General features: G+C 43.9%; 1 pseudogene across 1 annotated transcript; it reads left to right on the top strand.

Moving 5' to 3' along the window:
* Positions 1-5,434: 5,434 nt before the first annotated feature.
* On the top strand, positions 5,435-11,501 carry LOC309890723 (zinc finger CCCH domain-containing protein 11A-like; annotated as a pseudogene). The gene is made up of 8 exons: positions 5,435-5,488; positions 5,689-5,808; positions 6,588-6,711; positions 7,142-7,344; positions 7,931-8,050; positions 8,556-8,614; positions 10,416-10,470; positions 10,993-11,501. The product of its transcript is annotated as a zinc finger CCCH domain-containing protein 11A-like (transcript).
* Positions 11,502-15,589: the final 4,088 nt, after the last annotated feature.

Below are 15,589 nucleotides of genomic sequence, written 5' to 3'. Positions count from 1 at the left end.
GTGGGGACTCAGAATCAGCGGTGACATCACCATGCGAAGCATTGTGTGCGCTTCGGGTTGGGGCTGCTGCGAGCCTCGCAGCGGGGAGGGAGAGCGGATCCGGGGTGCCTCTGTGTCAGCCCTCTGCCCTGGTGGCTTCATGAGCACTGAGAGTTTGACTCCTGTGTTCCCAGCTTTCGCTTCCGCACCTGCGGTGTGGCAGAGCCAGCGAGCTGCTTGCTCAGCTGGAGGAGGAAGAGGAGTGACCTCAACATTGCCGAGGTAAAGCACAATTACTGAAAAGATTTGGCAAAGATGTGGGTTGTACCAGCGCGGCTGCTGCAGCTGCAGCAGATCCTGGAGCATTGGAGAAGATAGAGAGGGGTTTCTTCATGAAAAGAATGCTGTTAAAAGTGTTTTCATGCCAGAAATTAGGATAAACGCCTCTGTTGTTTGACATCCTCTATTGAGCTGGCACATTGGCATTACAGCGTACCTGGCACGCTGTTTGTATTAAAAAAAAAAAGGTATTTTATTCAGGGCAGGCCAGAAACGTGCCTTGGCACTTGCACATCGCAGCAATGCTTACAGACCCTGCATCCTGGCTGCCAGGCCAGGATCTAAATCCGATGGTGCTGTTGGTAAACTGAAGCTCAGGAAGCGCTTCTGGGTTTTTCTGTCCTTCCATGTGAATTTTTACCCTGTGAAGATGGTGTATGAAGCTATTTTCGTAACAACAAATAGGTTTAAAAGCAGTTTCAGTTTAACATCTACACGCTTGGGTGTTATTAACAGAGCTTTGTATACTGAGCTGGTGCTTGGTAGGAGAAAAACCATCAATCTTACCTGGGAAACCTGGACCCCCTCAGCTACATACTGCTATGAGGAAACTCAGATGTAAGAACACACTTAAATAACACCTCACCAGAGCTGTTGTGCTCCTGACCACCAAAGGCACCTTTTTCCAACACCGTCGTACTGGAAGTTGATGCAGCTGGTTCCATCCGTAAAGTGTGACTGTACAGTGCTGTAAAAGAACTATTTTTTCACAGCTTTGGAGAAAGTGAAGCAGAGAAAACCACGCGTAACCACTGATACCTGGACCCCAAACTGCCACAGACTGACAGTGATGCCCACTGGATATCTCCTGATACCCTGCTGCCTTCTGACTGCTCCAGCAGAAGTCCCGTTTTAATTAGCCAGCAGGTCCCTCTGAGGGAGGGACTTTGCTAAAACTCCTGCCGTAGGAAGTATCCTACGGGAGCCAAGTTGCTAAACTGATGTGTGGTTTTCCCTTAACCCCCTCACCCCTGACTTTCCAGCTCCTGACGACACTGCCAACGTGTGCAGTGTCACCGTGTGCCATCTAGGTGCCAGCTGCCATGGTTTATATATTGTAAAATTAGTGATTTGGGACTCGTGAGCACTGAGGAGAGGCTAGCAATTGCTTAAGAGCTTTCCTTGTGTCGCTCTGGGGCAGGGAGATGGGTGAAACATCTTAGGCTTGAAAGTGATTCCCTGCAGAGTGATGTGCTCAGATCTGCACAACAGATCTGTCGTTTTGGTCACCTTATTAGATCCCTGCTTGAGAGGTTGCTTGCAAGAATCGATTCGTCTTCACCTTGATGTGTCAAGCTAAAGACAAATCTGTGCCGAAGCACTGTTTGATCAGACGAGTGCCTCGGTTCAGGATTGTTCTTTGACAGCTACAGAAACAGCAGGACGATCAGCGCCTTCAGGAACAGATGAATTTGATCTTGAGGCTGTCGTAAAACAGGTCCCTGAAGTTTGAAGACTCTTCAAATAGTTTGGGCCAGCAAGGAGCAGCTGTACGTGGCGGCTGCGGTAACTCGGGGCTCCGAGTCTCAGAGAGCGTGTTGACAGGTGACCCCCAGCTGGCTGCTGGAGGAAGCTGAGGCAGCGTTCAGCTCTAACCTTTGCCTTCTTGGCTGGCATCTTTGCACTCCTGCTGTCAGTGGGTGTTGAGTGTCCTTCCCGGCAGCCTCAGAACGTGCCCTCAGATGTAGGCAGCGTTTAGCAGCTAGAATTCCCTCAAATAGAAAGAGTACAAATGATGCGTTTTCTGCTTTTGCTTTGGAACTCTTAGCTTGAGGTTTTCCTGCAGGCCTTGAGGTTTCTTGCAGCAGCAGGGATGAGTTCTGTTAGCAAGAGGCTGTTCTGTGCTTCGACTGTGGGAAGATGAATGGTTACGTGTGCACCGTTAAATATAACTTGACAGCTAGCACACCGCACTTGCAGCCTGTGGGGTGCTTTAACAAGCAGGTAAATCAGCAGAGGCTGTTTTGCAGCCGGGGTGATGCTGGGTGATTAAAAAGCAGGGGCAGAACAAGGAGTTTCTAGTGTTTGTTCTTGCTTGTCATCCGACTCTCCACTTCCACTGTTCTTTAAAAAAACAAACAAACAAACAAACAAACAAACAAAAAAAACAAGCAAGGGGTAAGCATCTTAATATCTTTGTTATAAATGGAAGGCACAAAAGAGGCCAGCAACAGAGACTGTCCAAGAGAAATGCTTTGTGCTTTATAAACAAACAAGGAAGTACCCTTAGGTGGGTGTGATAATCCTCCTCTAATGCGTTTTTGGGGTGCAAAAATAGATTTGTTCCTTTCTTGCTCTTCTCTGCAGGACAAAGGCAGAATAGGCACTGCAAAGTTCGACCAGGGAGGTCAGTTTGTTCCGTACTGAGAAAGACAAGCCTGTAAAACAAACTAGACAGATTTTCTTTGTACTATTCATCTTCCTTCAGCAAAGGCAAAGCTTATGACACTTGTTGGTGTGTATTTCCAGACCCCCAGCTACTGGCACTGTAGCGCATCTCTAATTCTTTGGTACAAAAGGTTCAAAATCTCTTAATGCAAAAATTTTACCAGCACCCTGGAGCAAAAAAAAAGAAATCTAAAACCCTTACCAACTTCTATTACAGACCTGCTGAGTGCACCAGATTTACTCATTTTTATTCAGGCTTTCAGGGGCAACTTCAGTTGCTTTAGCGCTTGGATTGCTATGTTGGCAGATGTCAGTTTAAAAAAAAAAAAAAAAGCTTCTGATCTGGTCCATTCAGCTTTCCAATCTGAATGGACCAGATCCATTCAGATTCTGAACAGCGTTCCCGGTCTGTTCAGGAAAATGGAAGGCAACAAGCAAAATGATGAGCTCCTTGGGCAGTCAAAAGAGCTAAATCTGGAGAGTGTTTTGAGTCAAACTTCCATGCTAAGGAGCACCAGTAATTGTTAGAAGTAGCTGCAGAGGAACCTGCATGGCACTGGGTGTGTTTCTGAAGGTGCTAAAGGTCCGAAGTGACGATTCCTATCCATACTAAAGAAGAGAAGGAAACCTTGCACTTAACTACTGTTTTTATTCCCTTTGTCCAGCAGTCAAAAGCAGTAACTAATATGAGAACCCAACTTTTCCTCTCTTTATTTTAGATTTGGGAAAATTCCCTGCCAAAACAATATTTCCTGGAAAATTCACTAGTGTTCGTGTGAGTAAAAGCTTCCAACCTTTTATTATTAATTTGTAAGAACTATTTCATCCACTTTTGTCCAGAAGAGTCAGCAATAATTTGCACAGAAATGTGCAGCGTTTTAATGAAAGGATTCAGAATCACTCTGAATTGAACTTTATCTGGTCTGGTTGCAGGTTTTGTGACATTTAGTGTCTTTAAAAAAAAAAAAAATCAAAATTTCTAGCTTCATATCAGAAAAAAAGAAAAAAAAATGCTTGTGGCGAAATAAAATCTGTTGCAGCTCTGCTCATCGAAAACTCATTGGCTGTTAAATTGGACCTAAGTCGTCTTCTCTAACCTTTCATGATCCTGCAGCAATGGATGATGATGGATATATGGATTAGGGAACAGCACGTGATGGCAAACCTGTGGTATTTGCTACAGCGCAGAAAGAAAAACCAAATTGCTTCCAAAAAATCAAAGTAATTCAAAATCCTTGGTATCATGCAGCCGTGCCACTGGCAAAGTGAGCATTCCCCTGCCTCTCAAAGCTTGCTGTACCCTTGATCTGCTGTCTTGCTGCTGTTAATTGATTGCAACTCTACGTGTCTGATCAGGGCTACGAGTTGTTCTCGATATGGAGATCATACAACATCTACTGTGCACGCTTGTGTGCATAGATATGTTTATCCTGTATGCATGTACATCCGTATGCATATTTGTGTGCTGGCCCCCAGATCCCTCATGTTACAAAGCATCGGCCTCGAAGGCATACTCATCAAAATCTTTTGTAGAGCCTCCATTTTTTTCTAGTTCCCTCAAAATGAGAGAATTTTTACGCGCTCTCTGTGTCGAAAAGGCAAAAATTCTGATTTTCACTGTCGCTCTAGCTAACTTTCTCTCACTCCCTCCTCGTGTGTGTATAAACACAGATGTGTGTATGCGTATGCACATCTGTGGCTTTAGATGCACTGGTATGTTTTTTGCTGTACAGGTAATAAAGACGGGGAAAGGCTTTTGTGTTTTCTTAATAGGTGAAGAAATCTTGAAGACCAGAGATTGGAACATGCTGAATTTTAAATTAAAAAAAAAAAAAAAAAAAGTTAAATTGTCCGGCTGTGGAAGATGGAGCCTCATTTTTGCAGCCACTTTGAATCACGAGTTCATCTCTAAATGCACTGTTTTTTTTTTGTTTTTTGTTTGTTTTGGTTTTTGTTTTTTATTTTTTTGAAGAGCTAACTAACCCTGGCTGCATCCAGTCTGAGAGAGCATTCAAATGGACTTGCTTCCTCTCTTAGTTATAAGCTGTTTAAAAGCGCATCCTATGTTTGAATTGTGGATGAGAGGTTCCCTTGGCAAAGTGAGGAGGAAAATTCTTCCTACCCCTTTATTATTAATTCACGGATTCAGTCTTGGTTCGGCCTACAGGAGCAGTTAACTGGAAGCCTTTGAAGATCGATAACTTTGCTGAGGTTGTCCAGGTAGGTGAAATCGAAGACCCACAGGGCCTGGAACGTGCTGTTTAATGCGTCCTAACTGTGTTCTAGAGAAGTTATTTGTAGCCATAGTTGATTATTGACTTGCATGTATCATCAGGTGGTTTTTTAAGGAGTGACTCCATTTTCAGGCTTCCAGATGTGCTCCAGGTCATATTATTGAGGATGTGGAAGAGAACGCTTGCTGACAAAGCTCCTGGCAGCTTTACAGAACTTTAATATTTAGTTAGTTCATGTAACAGCTGATTTCAAGGCTTTGCTCTCTTTGAGAGACTGATAACTTGATTTGATTAACTGAAGAAAGCTGGAAAAATGTCCGTTCCTCATTATTTTTCACTTGTTACTTTCTTTCGGGTTACTTTTAAAAAGAAGATTTCACTGATCACAAGCCAGTAGAAGACTTTCAGCCCAAGCAAGGGTGAAGACAGCTCTCTCCAAGAGCAGAGGAAGTCCCTGTGGAGAGAACCCGAGCTTGTTAGCAGAACTCGTCGGCATGTCTAAACAAGGAGACGATTGCTACTTCTATTTCTATTCTACCTGTAGCAAGGTATGGCTGGCTTTCCTTTGCTTTGCTTTTTTTCCCCCTTTTTTTCGGGAAGGAGTAGATTAGGAGGAGGAAGCACACTGGTCTTTGGTTAACTTGAGAACCAGATAGATTGTGAATTCAGTTGTAGCACCATTAGGCAGCAGCATGGCCATTTTTGAGGCTGTACTCTATTTTCCTTGTTGGTTTCCTTTTGGTTCCAGGGAGACAAATGTGCCTACCGCCACTGCGAAGCTGCTCTGGGCAATGAGACGGTCTGCAAGCTGTGGCAGGAGGGTCGTTGTTTCAGGAATGTCTGCCGATTCAGACACATGGAAATTGACGTGAGTGCCTAACAATGTGTTCTCAAAATAAATCCACAAAAGCATTTTTCAGTGCCGTAGGTGTACTGATTGTGCTTTTGCAGGATAGATTTGTTTGCTTCAAAATCATACTGGTTTCTGTTACCAAGAGAGGGGGTGGGAGGAAGCAGAGGGAAATAAAATCAATGCCTTAGGTATGTCTTAGCAAGATATTTGTTTATTTTTTTTTATTAGATGCTGACAGTTTTCTCAAGAGATGCAGAATAGCTGTTAAATAGACTGCTAAAACCTGCTGGAGCAGGGGGGTAATAAACAGGCTGTTCTATCCTCATGGGAGCAGGCTTGATAATGAACTATCAGGTGTCTTCTGACCCACAGTCCTTCAGATAACGCTGTTGTAGCTGCCTGGGGTAGGAAGTGGGGAAAGTTAAAGGTGCAGCAGAACTAAGTCTCCAAGAAGTAGTTCTAGACAGGGTTAACCTAGGCAATTTCAGATGTTCTTTTTCCCTCTGAATAATCCTAGTATAATCCTAGGTGTATTAGTTTAAGCCACCCTCAACTGATGTCTGAGAGTGCCTGTCTTCTCAAACTGAGTGATGACCAAACTAAATGTGCATAGTGGTTACAGCTTATGCAAACTTTGTGAATATGCCCAGAAATACTACACTTAACTGAGAAACTGACCTTTGGAATGATGTTTCAGCACTGTGTTGTGACAGCTGTCACGATCTGGAGCTGTGCATCTCTTTGCAAGCCTCAGGTGCATGTTATCACGAGCTTTTCTTTCTTTCTGTCTTCAGAAAAAGCGCAGTGAGATTCCTTGCTACTGGGAGAACCAGCCGGGAGGCTGTCAGAAAGCCAACTGTGCTTTTCATCATGCAAAGGGACGTTACATCGATGGACAATTCCTACCACCAAGCAAGAGTGAGTTTAGGTCCTTTTTCTTTAAGCGCTGAAGAATTAATTTTGAGTAGTACTTAGTGGGTGCCAATCCTGTAGGGGGCGTCAGGTAACTGTTCATTTGTGAGTGCAGGAAAAGGTCTGCAGTCATAGGTGTACTGCACCGAGTGTACTGCTGGTGTTTGTTTTCTGCTTTCGTGCTCAGCTTCTCTTTGCTTAGTGTGATGTTTGCCTTGCAGTTTGCTTCCTGTTGTTTCCTCTTTTGCTGGGTGGTAGGGAGATGTGGTGTTGTTGGAAGGGAAGTCATTGTTCACGGCGTAAGCAGTGATGGGATGGGCAAAAGGAGATGCTGAACTCGTTGTCTGTGCGGGTTATCTGCCTTTGCTACCATCTCTTTGCATTGTGGTCAAAGTTTTAAACTGCCATATTACCGATGATCCTCCTCTTCCTCTAGCTACACTGCCAAGTCCGCCTGAGTGCGCGGACAATGATCTGAAAGTGGCTCAGATGTCACTGCAGCAAAACAAACTTTCTGTCCAGTCAAATCCCTCTCCACAGCTAAGGGGGTGACGAAAGTGGAAAACTCTGAAAATGTCCCAAGCCCTACACACCCTCCAGTTGTAATCAATGCTGCAGATGATGATGAAGATGATGATGGTGAGCATGTTTTGGTTCTTGGAAGGAATTTGTGCTGTAAATGATTGTGTAAATCTTTGGTTCTTGAAGGAATTTGTGCTGTAAATGAATGTGTTAAATCTTTGGTTCTTGGAAGGAATCTGTGCTGTAAATGAATGTATAAATCACAGATGACCTGAGGTCTGACTAGCAATAGGGCAGGCAGTCTGGCCAGGTCACTGGTGGCTTTGTCTGGCAGTCAGTGGACAGAAGCTGAAACGTTGGAGGAAAGCTTAGAACCACTCCTGGCTTTAGCTGGTCTTTTGTGTAAAGTTCTATGTGAAACTAGGAAGGAAATTTCTTTTTTCTGTCTGAAGAGCAATGTGTTGTGTAGTAGTTAAAGCTGCAGAGAGAATCTAGAGTCCTAGATGTTTTGTCCTAGTGTATTCTACTTAGGAGTTCATCAGGTCAGTGTAGCTGTTTAAAAACAAACAAACAAACAAACAAACAAAAAACAAAACAGCAACAAAGTTTTTTATATGAACCATGGGCTGAAGTGTCACTGCATGAGCTACGTAATCATGACCAACCTGGTCTATGCATAACTGAATCGATTTTTCCCCTTCAGACCAACTTTCTGAGGAAGGAGAAGAAACTAAAACTCCCGTCCAGCATCCAGCTGCGGAAGGCAAAAATGGATTACGGGTGATTTCCACTCGGAAAGGCAGTTCTACTACTACTAAACAAGGTATGCCAGCACCTTAGTAGGATAAATCAGAAGAACTTGACAGTTAAGTCAAAAGCAGCGTGGTGTAAAAACACAACAAAATGTAGGGGTGCTGAATGGAGTCGGTTATTTCCATGATCTCATTTCTGCCATTAATACCATCATGTGCCCATTGGGTCAGAAAGGTGAACTCCTTTTCTTTACTTTTGGAGAACAAAACAGGGCCACAGCATGGAGTTTAAATGGCTGCACGTGCAGCCTTGCAACCACTGTTGATAAGCCATATCTAACAATAGAGGGATCTAATATCGTGTAAATGGATTAAAATTAAAACTACATTTTGAACCCTGAAGGATGAAAGGAGGGGCAAAATGCCATTGGTTCTATGGCTCTTTCACTTGTGAGGAGTGTTGACAGGCTTTATTCGAAATACTTCAGAAAGTTCCTGAGCGCTAAGAAGCCTGAGGACCTGTGGTCCTCAGTGAGTGCCTCTAAGCCTGTCTCATGAACTGTTTCCTGTTTTCAGAGGGCAATCTGAATTTTGGAATAAAAACACTTGAGGAAATCAAATGGCAGAAGATGAAGGAAAAAAATAAGAGACACGGTGGTGAGTTAATATTGCCTACTTTCTTATCCTGTTCACGGCAGGTGATGGTGACTGGGAGCTGCTTGAGGGACAGACTTCCATTTTTAGCTGGGGGCATAAAGCAACCTGATTCTCAGCCAGCTGGTATTCTAAATGGGAGTTCAAAGGGCAACCAGAGGCAAATTAGTCACCTCTCTTCTTTACATGCTCTGCTTGCTGTATTTTTGACAGTAACAAGTCATTTAAAGTTTTTTGTTCTTTGTGATAGTTTTTTATGTTGGGTAAACTTCCTTACGTTTTGGTTGCTCTGAACAGAAGGTTCTTCAAGATCTTCTCTTCGTCCCGTTGATTCTATGATTTTTCCTGCTCCAGAAGAGGAAAACGTCCGGACAGTGGTGAGAACTGTGACAGTGTCTTCCAAGAAAGGTAATAATGAATGCTTTTGTTTTGATTTCATTACTCCTAAACTGGAGGGTTAAGCAATAATTAAAACAATTCACCCATGTTAGCCTTCTGGTGCTGCCTTCTGTTCAAAACGTGCTTTTATGCTTAAAGTCCCTGGTTGTACTGGAAAGATTTGGTGCTCAGGTTAAGTGCAGTGGCAGGAGAGAAAAAAAAAAGTGTCAGTATGCCAATAGGGGGGTAACTGAAAACCAGAAGAGTAACGAGAAGAGCGAGCTGTAGAAGCCAGTGCTATATAAGAAGCAATTTCTGAAGCATTAAAGAGGCGTACAGTGGCAGGTGTGGACACAGTATGACAGGAGTTTGTGTATAAATTGTTTAGAGCTGTGCAAATGCCTTTTAAAGGGAAAAAAGTGTGGAAGTACTTTTACTCGTAGACATTCACCTTAGAAAGGAATATTTCTCAGCATTTGCACCTAAGAATATTCTGCTTGCTTATGCAGCTTTGTTCTGCACAAAGTATAGGTGTCAAGCAGACTCAGATTCACTCTCCACTATCTCAGCTGGAATTTGAAGCAAGCACTGAGACTATTAATATTTTTTTTCCATGTTAATTATAGTTAAAATATGAGTTTATGTGGTTTAGCTGTCAAAAGAGTGTCTGACTGGGGTTTTTTGGACATGGGCTAACAGGATAATATTTCTGTTGGCTACTGGTTTCTGTGAAATAGAAAAAAAAATTCCCTTTTGTTTTAGGGGAGGAACCTGTGGCTCGAGTAGATCTTGCTGATAGACAAGGAAAACGGAAAGCCTCCGCGGGTGAGAACTTTTTACGAGCTGTTACGTAGGTGCTGCCTTCTATATATGACTGCATTAAAGAGTATTTGGGATGTATGAAAGGAAAATACATTGCAGTGGAGATCTGTGTTGACTGCAGAAATGGCAAAAAAAAAAAAAAAATCATTTAGCAGCTGAAAGGCAATTCTATGAAAATATGCTTGAAAAAGAGAAGCTTATTGTTGACTGTTCTCAAACCTTCCCGCAAAGAAAAGTTCTTACAATATTCCTTGTTTTCTCTGAAGATGATGTAAGCAGCCTTCCAGTGAAGCGCAGCCTTGCTGAAAGGCTGGGGAAGAAGGTAGAGGCTCCGGGAAATGCTGACAAAGCACCCAAGAGAGAGACAGGTACTAAACGGGCATCTGGATTGGATTCCTGGGTTTCGTATTTAGTCTTTCTGTTTGTCCTTTTCCAGTGATGTTTCTTTTTGCATGTTGGCTGAGGTCGTAATCACTGGGATTCAAAGTCACCTTTCCTGTCTTGTTTTGAAATGTGAACCTGAAGTTGACATTATGCAGCCTCCCTAATTCGTTCTTTTTCTGTTTTGCAGTTCGAGTTCCCAAGTCTCTGAAGGACAGGCTGGGATTACCTCCTAAGCAGACCAGTACTGAGAGAGGTAACAGCTAGATATTAAATATGCTTTCTCCTCCTTCCTTTCCACGAACTTGGACTGCTTTCATACATCCCTACAAACTAATTTAAACGAAAACAAAGAACTGACGCCTCTTGCTTGAGTGCTGAAGCTCTTCTGACAGCCACTATCAGAACTCTGGCTCTAGGTGTGTGTTTATTTTCTACTTGTGCCTTGTCGAGGTTTTTAGCTGCTTCTGTGAACCGTTACGTACAATTAGAATAGAACCACTGCCAGGAGCAGGAATTTGAAATGCAGTCTGAAAAAGTAATAAAGTAAAGCAGCATTTCTGTGTAGCAGTTCTCTCTGGATAGGGCTGGTCTTCAAAATACAAGTGGCTCAGAGGAGGAGGAGAATGTTGTTCTAAGGATTGCATTGTTCTAAGATGCATTATTGGGAACGCTCAAGATGAGTTTTCCTTAGTGCTCTGACAAATTTTGGAGACTTAAAATATTGCTGGACTCTCTTTAAATGTTGGTGCTTCTCCTCATTTCTTGATGATGACAGGGAAGGCTGCCAAGCCGATGGGAGAGATCCATGTGAAAACACTGGAGGAAATCCGTCGTGAGAAAGCTCTTCAGAGACGCGAAACTCAAGCCAAAGCCGAGGCTGAAGGGCATGGTAAAACTGAAGATTCCAGCGCAGGGGCAAGAGCTGCTCGTGCAGGTCGCATCCAAACTTTCTCTGAAGCCTTGTCCGAAAAAAAGAATAATCGCTTGGTAGAAGAGAAGAAAAAAGCAGGAGAATGCCATAGCAAGAGCAAAATTCAGGGTGAGTCCAAGAAGCAGCTCGCTCTGTCCGGGCCCAGCAAAGGGCAGGCGAAGGAGCCGGCAGGAAAAGTCAAGCCGGAAGGAGAAGTGCGTGTTAAAACCTTGGAAGAAATAAAGCGTGAGAAAGCTCTGCGGATGCAGCAGAGTGAAGGAGATGTGCCAGCTCCCTCAGCACAACCCGGACCTGCCCCAGCAGAGCAGAAATCTTTATGGAGCACAAAACTAACAGGTAATAAGATGCTTTAATGCCTGCCCCAGTGAGGTGCTTCCCATATTGAGCAAGTTCAGTTTGCTCAGGATCTGCTTCATGGATAAATGCTGAATGGCTTGCACATTGTAGCCTTTCTCTCTCTCTCTCTCATGGGACACAAGGAAATAAATGCACAAAGGAAACAAGTACCCAGCTTTCTTTATTTCTGCCGTTGACAACACTTTTTTTTTGTCTTTTTTTAAAGCACCTGAAAAAGAAGAAAAGAAGGCAGTGGAATTGAACCGGCCTTTTCCTAAACTTTCCTCTGGACCTGATGTACAGGTGAGTCCTCTGTGAAGACACACATACATTCGTACAATTTCTGATAATTCTGACAAGTTTTGTTACTCCCCGTGTGCCACCCTCTTGAGTGTGTTCTTACCCTTCAGCAGCTGGTAGGAGCTGCAGTGCAGTCTAAATCCTATCGCCAGCAGCATTTCCAGACAACTCTGTAATCCTCAAACTTGGAATCAGTCTGTTTATACCACAGCAACAAAGAAACCCTGTTAGCACCAGCTGAAATGTACACAGTTAACGTGGAGGGAATTCTTTTTGTTCTTACTGACTTGATCTGTCAGACATGAAGGATTTAATACAGAAGGCCAGAGTTCTGTGTTCAAGGAAATCAATCTGTCAGTGGATACTGTATAGGGGAACTTGTATGACTTTCTGCTGCTTAAAAAGAATGTGATAAATAGATGTACAGCAGAACATCCTAGCTGTTTAAAGAAGCTTGCCATAGTGGATATTGCAGATATGTGAGACTGTGTCCGTAGTAAAGCATGGCTCTTGTTACAGGCAGAATTTTATGGAGAAAAAAAAACACAACAGTAACCTGAACGAGATTAATATGCTGTTCCACATCAAGACCATTTTGGAGGGATTGCTGATCAGATTTTCTTAACGAAATCTCCACGGATTTTATTTATTTTTTTTGTCCTATTCATGCACTCCTTTTCTTTCCTTCTAGCCCACTCAGCAGAGTGGAACTCGTAAATGTCCAGAGAAGAGCTTTGAAGAGAGACGGTGGGAGAAGTGGCAACAGAGAAAACAACAAGAGAAGCTTCGTCAGGAGGAAGCTGCTGTCAAATCTACTGCTGGCTTCTTTAATACTGAACCAGCAGGGAAAGTGGCAGCTCAATTTCAGGGCCAGGAAGCTAAAAGTAAGTGTTGAAGGTTAAGAGTTACTTAGGTTGTCTTCTGAAATACAGACAGAAGATGACAATTCTCATGCTGTAACTCTGGCTGGGTGCATTTTGCCACGCAATGCTACGAAGCGAAGGGTGTACTTTCTTTTTCTTAGTTTGTTTCTTTTCCTGCCAGCCAGATGTTAGGTAAGGAACGGGAGACTAGAAAATGCCACTACAAGTGTGGACTTTGTAGAACAGCTTAACTGTGGGACATCACTGCAAGGGAGAGGAAGCTGGTACAACAGTTGCATACACTCTTGTCCTACTATAACTGCTGCTTTTTCCTTTCCTAGCGGGAGCAGGACTTTAAATATAAAAGCTGTCTATATTTGTGAACCTAGCTTGCACTTAGGATTGCTATGTGTCGGAGGTGTCCCTTGTCCTGGATTATTATTTACTGTAGCTCTTCGGTTTCTTTGTTCCTTTGTATGGCTTGTTGGTAGACAGAGTTTCCTATGTGGAAAAGATTCCTGAGAATCCAGGCAATGGCGGTGTAATTGTGCTGGCCAAATGCATTTAAGTGTGTAGAAGGACTGTGGAAATGATTAAGAGAACCTGGATTTTTCCTGAGGCAGAGCAAGACTGTATCAGTTCTCTCTTGCTTTTACTCTAGCCAACTTTATGACACCTGCGAAGCCTTCGCGTGGGAAAGTCACTTTCCCCAAGAAGAAGGCACTGAAACGTAAGGCACCTGGGAGTTATCCCTCTGCCATAGCAGCTGTGGAACTACAGACTGCCTTTGATGCTGACATGATGGGACCTCCAGCCAGAAAAGCAGCCATGGTAAGGCCAGGGGCTAATGCAGCGATGGATCCCTTGTTAAATTTCTACCCTCCTCTATTTGAAAAGGTGGAAAACTCAAACGTTCTGCAGGCCTTCTGTTTCCTTTGAAATCCAGTAGCTGTCTCCAGGATGCTTGTAGAACCCTTCTGTATTTATGAGATGAATGGCACTCTTTAACCGGTACTCTGATGCTGTGATTTCTCTGGTGTGGGGGATTTTGTCCATTAATGCCATGTTCTTAAAAGACACCAGATCATGAGTAACCTCCAGGTGAATGTGAACTTTCTTCAGGAGCACCTTGGTTTTGTATTTTGGCCACGGCTCCGCAATGCCAGAGGAGAAGCAGTGTGGAGGAAAAAGCTATTAAGGAATCTTTTACCCATGTGTCATAAATACTGTTTTGCTGCTTTCTAGGGTGTTTCAGACGTGCCGGAGCACGTCCCAGCCATCAGACTTGAAGAAAATCCCCCAAACAGGTGACAACCCCAACTTGCTCTTTTTCTTAATCAGTGTATATCCCCAGGGAAACATAAGTTCTGTCACATGTGGGAAAAAATGAGGGTTCTGAGATAATTAAAGCCCAAATCCATCAAAGGAATAAGTCACCTGAAACCACTTTCTAGCAGCTAGCAGGATTGCTTAATTAGGCTTTCTTGAAATGCTGCAAGTCAGCACAGCTTTCCGGTGACTTCTTGGGTTGTCTGAATACCTGAACGAGGATGAGGTGAAGTTCTACTTCCTCGTGAGGTGATAGATGATGAGTAGTGTCCTCTGCCTTTTGGTCCTCAAGAATGCCACCTCAACTCCAGGTGCCCTGGCTTCACAGATAAACCCCCAGACTGAAAAATGTACCTGGTAACGCATCGGGCTCTAAATGTAGCCCTGGGTTGATTGATAACAATCCCTGTGTAAGATTGAAGCGTAGGAGGGCTTGCCTACAGTTTTGAGAGCCGGTTTGCAGGAAAGGGATTTCCCGTTAAGAAATGGCATATCCTGATTGTTCTTTCTTGCTCTCCCAAGACCTGAAGTGCGTCTTGGAAGCCCGGAAAGATTTGAGGAGCAGATGGAGATGGATCTCGAGACCTCGACCTCAGCTTCTTCCCAGCTAGAAGAGGCACGGACACGCCGGCAGAGTTCCACAGGGAACGCGCCCTTATCTGCGGATGAAGATTTTGAGAAGCTACTTTGGGAAATCTCAGGAGGCAGACTGGAAGCCGAAATCGACTTAGACCCAGGGAAGGACGAGGATGACCTCCTCCTTGAACTCTCCGAGATGATTGACAGTTGAACTGCGTAGTCCTATGGTAGAATTAAAAAAAAAAAAAAAAAAAATTAAAACTGTTCTTCTTGTTAGATACCCTGAGGTGATCCGTTTTCTAACTGAGGCTTTGCAATGAGACTTAAAGCACGGTCCGAAGTGGTAGAAATTGGCAGGATCTGCACTCAGTTGTCCTAAATTTCCCTGCTGGTCAGAGTTAAGGTCTTGTGCATCCGTTCTGTAACTATAGGTGGTTACCTTCGATATTGAGAGGACAAAGCACTTCTTTTGGCACAGAAAGATCTCCATTGGCACACCATGGTGGCTGCAAATCGATCTTCTGATGGAGCAATGCTCTGAAGGCTTAAACGTAAAGCTTCTTCCTTCCTCCGCCCTTGGCACAACTCGATGTTGGGCACATTGTGAAGCTTCGGTGTTCTGATTTCTCGGACAGTCGATAGCCAAATCCTGGAGTTACTATGTCAACTCTTGACTTTTACTTGTGTATGCCATTGTTTTGACTGTACCCGTGTCAGATGATGAAGCTGTAGGGGTGGGAGGGAGCAGAATCGTTATTGCAGTGTGTTGTGGACCAAACTTGCTGCCAGGAATGGGGGTGGGGGTCAGCCCACCCAGCCTTCCTTTCAATTATCAGGGAGGATCAAATGGTGAAAAGCAGCAGCTCTGCCATGCGGCTCCGCTACCCCCACTCCCTTCTCTTGTGCTGTACCAAAGTTCCCCCAGGCTTTGGTTGGTGCTTTTTGCTGGTGTGAGGACTCCGGGGCGAGCAGTCGGGACTCTGCCGCAGTTACGGGGTCGATGAAAGGTTGTTTAAGTGCCTCTTGGTTTTAAA

The sequence above is a fragment of the Aythya marila genome (genome assembly GCF_965140915.1).
Source record: "Aythya marila genome assembly, contig: HAP1_HAP1_SCAFFOLD_221, whole genome shotgun sequence".
In the NCBI taxonomy this organism is placed as follows: domain Eukaryota; kingdom Metazoa; phylum Chordata; class Aves; order Anseriformes; family Anatidae; genus Aythya; species Aythya marila.
Note: the sequence above shows the minus strand (reverse complement) of the source record. Positions and strands in the feature narration are given on the sequence as shown.